Below are 4,623 nucleotides of genomic sequence, written 5' to 3' on the forward strand. Positions count from 1 at the left end.
TGTTGCTTGGAAGTTCGCAGGTAAGAGGGTTTATTTCTCCTAATGCACTTATATTTAATACTTTTATTCGTGTGAGCGCCCCTGCACTCAACACGAATCCTGGCTACGCGAGTGACCCAACTTAACGAAAGTACGATCGTGCTTTCGTCGACTGTCAACACGTCAGGGTTGTGTACAAACACAAGTAATTGGTTTTCTTTCGCATTCACCTTGTAAAATTTCACTATAAATCCCGCTAAAATGCATGTCACCTTTTTCAACACACAGGTCCCAAGTAATCAGGTTTTCGTTATCGGTACTATTTCTGGCAAAACAGGTCCGTTACTTATTTTTCGGTACTTTTCCCATCACTAGTAGGTGTGTCGCTACTGTGCATTAGCGGATAGCATATACACAGCGCTTACATACAACGTGTTCAGGTACTCGATGCAAACTCATACATGCTCCAACGAAGTGATGCTAGTAGATACCCGTCTGGATATCAGTGTAGAGGAACTGGCAATAATTACTCCATCGCCTCGAGACCTCGAGTTATTTACAGTGGATCAGCCATAGCGAAAGCAAGAAAATTTCTCATCAAAAAAGGGAGCAGTGGGTTGGGTGTCGTTCAGCAAAGTCTCGGTAAGTACGAGAACATCAAAAGAGAATTCGTTGAGTTAAGTACGTAAGCTTCGATCGCGTTGCGTAAGCTTAACGAGAGCGTTACATAATTAACAAGTTTACCAATTTTCCATTTTATAATTAATTTAAATACTTAATTTTGGTGCTCATCTTTCCTGTCTCCTAACACATCGTGTTCTTAAAGCGGCTTGCCAAATCGTTGAAACGACGCGTCATAGTGCACAAAGGTCCGTTTGCGCCATATCGCGTGTTATGTCTAGTTTCGTGTAGCATTATGTGACGCTTGCGCCTTATTTCGTCGTTTTTGTAGTGTTTTTAGTCCTAACAATAGAAGGCGCTGGTCATAAGGCGGTAAATTAGTTCGGTCTCTCCAGTTAAACTTCGCAATGGCGTATCGGGATTTTTTTTTGCCGAATAATGGAGAATGGGTGCCGGATGGTGTGCGTAGTGCGTGAAGTTTGATGTGTTTTAGGCATTGAGCATACTTTTGTATGGGCAAATGAACAGCGTTTGATTTGTGATGTGATAGTGGTAAGTTGAGTGTTTTCAGGTGCTGTGGAGGTGTAAGTGGTCGTATATACAGATCACCGACACTGTTGATGCGTTCAATGGCGTGGTGTAAACTCGAATCATCTTGTGCATGCGGCGAAGGAATAATGAGGTGGTATATGTTGAACTGGTTGTTGCACTTGTCTGGTGACGGCGGATGGATGATCAGTAGCGGGGGTGAGGGTTGGTTGAGGTGGGGGGCATGAAGATTGTGCCGGGATGTGGTTGAGGACCAAACAGTGAGGAAGTGCGGGATGCATCACGAAAATTTAAATGATTCTTCACACGTACCTAAAATGTATGCGAGACGTCTGAGGGGCCAAAACTGCTCGAATACACTACCCAACTGACATTTTATAGCAGATTAATAGCATCTTTCGAGTAGCGTTCCCCAAATCTCGAAACTAAATTTTGTCTAAAAATGCACCAGATTTAGGCAATTATAACAGTTGAAACACTTGGTTTAAGCATTTTTTCATCCTTTTCGAGTCCAAGCTGTCATACGGCAAAGGCGCTATGACAGCGCAAATCAAAACAAAATCAAACAATTACGTTTAAGACTACCTTGTGATATTACGCTCGTGAATTTTGATTTATTATACAAACTAGTGTTACGTTGTTCTCTTCGTGTGCGCCAGAGTTCCTTTAGAGAGAGAGAGAGAGAGAGAGAAAAAAAAAAACAGGACGGTGAGTTGAAAAATGGTGCTTTACGTCGTACATAAAATGGTGAACGATACTTCATCTTTCGTAGAAAACATGTTTCGGGAAGCGGCAAACACGTTTCAATCGTTACAAAGTTGCACGTTGTCAGCTTTAAAGTTCAGGCTGCCGTAGCTCACCATCAGGGCCAACAAAATTGTGCCACAGGCAGCATCGGTTACAACTCCAACCAGCACAACATCACCCAGGATCAACGTTACTGCAGCACCGACCAAAGGTATACCTGTAAAGATGAAAACACAAAATAATTCAATATGTTTTATGAAAACTATACCAATTAATACTTCTCATTTATGTTTCAGCAACAACCAGTACAGCACCTTCACGATTTGTTCCACCTATCAGCTTTAACGGAGCTCCAGCCAAAGGTATACGTGAAAACAATAAAACATAATATAATTCAATATTTTTTATCAAAACTATACCAACTAATACTTACCACATACTTATATTTACCGGTCCCAGCAACAATCGCACGGTACAATCATATGCTGCTCAATACAGTTGAAATATATCGACCAACACCCAACGTCAAAACGCCGGGACCTTCCTTCATCGATGCAGCTTCAGAGAAAGAAAAGTGTTTAATTTGAAAACGGGAAAATTGTACCGGCCAAAAATTCTCATAAATACATCTCCTGAGACAGTGTCTGTAGCATCAAGCAGTACACAAAAATCTATGCTGGATGCCGCGCTGGACAAATCCAGCTACAAGCTCAGCATTTGAAAATCAAACCAGCGAGCAACTAAGTATATTGAATAAGTCGGTTGCAACAATCTGGGCTGAGCTGAATTATTTGACTGATCACCATAAGAAAACAACTCATGGAGCAGGTACAATGCAGGGGCCGGAGCATTTCTCACATCGGAAGCAGAGCTAGCAGTTTTTAACGATAATTTAGCTAATGATGAATACTTTCAAAGCGTTCTTCTTCTTCTAAATGAGAAAGTATCCGGAAAGCCGTATGCTAAAAATAGCATGCAAGACACCTGTTGTTCCTGTTTCGACACGATGAAGGAAGCAATATGGGTTGGTTTTCATTAAACACTTTATTTACTGGTGTGACGCGTAACTGATAGATATGTTCATCAACTGATCTGTACTATGGTTAGAGCACAACTTAAGCGTACGAAGGTTAGAGCACAACTGGCTAATAAGGGTCCTTTTTGCATAGGGAAATTGTTGAAGGAGTGCAATAGAGTCCGCAATCCAAAGGAGAGTCAAAAATTCCAAAGGCATGAACAGTTACGCACCTTGACCGAAGCGTACACAGCTCAATTCTCGCAAATTGTTTACGATTGGCCCGGGTAATCCTTTGTTCTTTCTTGCATCCGGTGTTCCTGTATGCATGTGGTCAGGGTAAGGATATGTGCAGATAGGATGTTATGATGGTGTTAACTTTTAAGGTAGTAACATACACCTTTTGATATTTTCTTGAAAAAGAGAATATCGATCGTTTCCGCACAAGCCGTAAAGCAAAAGTCTGCTTCGTATGGAGTGAAGATTACAAGTTAATTTTATTCTCAAAAATCCTGTCTTATATACTAAAACAATCCCGAAACTTAGGTTTTTAGAATGAAAGAAAAGGTTCGAAAGAGATAGAACTTCTTTTACCTTGAAGTAACATAAAACAACAGTGTCGGGCGTATCCAGAACATTGATGCAACGTTCGCTTATCGATTTATATTTGCGGACCGTAAGATCAAGTAGGCGATCCCTTTTTATGACCTTGTAACCAATATTTTCACTCACAACGTTCAATCACTTTTGATACAAACCATTGATTTTGAGTCCTCAAAGTTACGGCTACCAGTTAGGTATGATTTCGGCCAAATTAAGATTGACGATATTGATCGCGAACCTAGAATTAAAAATTCCTCGTGGTTCGGTCCGTCGTTGTTCGAAATTATGAATGGTCGCGAACCTAGAATTAAAAAATTCCTCGTGGTTCGGTCCGTCGTTGTTCGAAATTATGAATGGTCGCGAACCTAGAATTAAAAAATTCCTCGTGGTTCGGTCCGTGTCCTTGCTGAAATTATTCTTTCATGGTTTGTTTCAGAATTTGTAACGTGCGGATTACAAATCCGTTCTGGATCCACCAATGTTAATTTTTAAGGTAGTAACATACACCTTTTGATATTTTCTTGAAAAAGAGAATATCAATCGCTTCCGCACAAGCCGCAAAGCACAAGTCTGCTTCGTATGGAGTGAAGATTACAAGTCGAGTTTATTGAAAATTTTCTGTTCTTATATACTAAAATATCCTCGTAAGTTTGAATGTTAGAAAGAGATAGAAAGGTTCGAAAGAGATAGAACTCTTTCTATCTACTCTTTGAAAATAGTTCTTACTGTAGGTAGTTTATCTTCAAGTGTTACCACATGTTGGCCTTTTGTATTTTACCCTGGTCCTTTAGATGTTCTTAAAAAGCGCATCCTTACCCGGCTTGATTCACGTACGCTCATAGCCTAAATATTTAATTACGAGTTTCTTGGCTGAAGGCCTGTTTTTTCCTAGAATCCTTTCGTACTTGAACATTTGTTTTAGGTCACCCACATGATCTTGCGGCGACTGTATCTAAATTTTGGGCGTCGATTTCAAGTGTCCTTCTTTTGGGTTCCCTCGTCTTCCTTTAGGGTCTTATGGTAATTGCTGGCATGCTAGTTTTCCTGAACATCTAAATCATATAGTTTGTTACCTTGCCATGACATGATTCTCTTGCATAAGGGATAAG

The 4,623-nt window shown here is 40.4% G+C and overlaps 1 long non-coding RNA gene across 2 annotated transcripts; it reads left to right on the top strand.

Annotated features, from left to right (window-relative positions):
- The first annotated feature begins 441 nt into the window (after positions 1-441).
- LOC118512042 lies at positions 442-4,221 on the top strand. Of its 2 annotated transcripts, XR_004906223.1 has the most exons (5): positions 442-1,857; positions 1,922-2,107; positions 2,193-2,258; positions 2,356-3,297; positions 4,008-4,221. It is a non-coding gene; the product is annotated as an uncharacterized LOC118512042 (long non-coding RNA). The 2 variants fall into 2 exon arrangements; XR_004906222.1 differs by having other exon boundaries at positions 442-2,107.
- The last annotated feature ends 402 nt before the right edge of the window (positions 4,222-4,623 follow it).

This window comes from Anopheles stephensi, chromosome X (assembly GCF_013141755.1).
Source record: "Anopheles stephensi strain Indian chromosome X, UCI_ANSTEP_V1.0, whole genome shotgun sequence".
In the NCBI taxonomy this organism is placed as follows: Eukaryota; Metazoa; Arthropoda; class Insecta; order Diptera; family Culicidae; genus Anopheles; species Anopheles stephensi.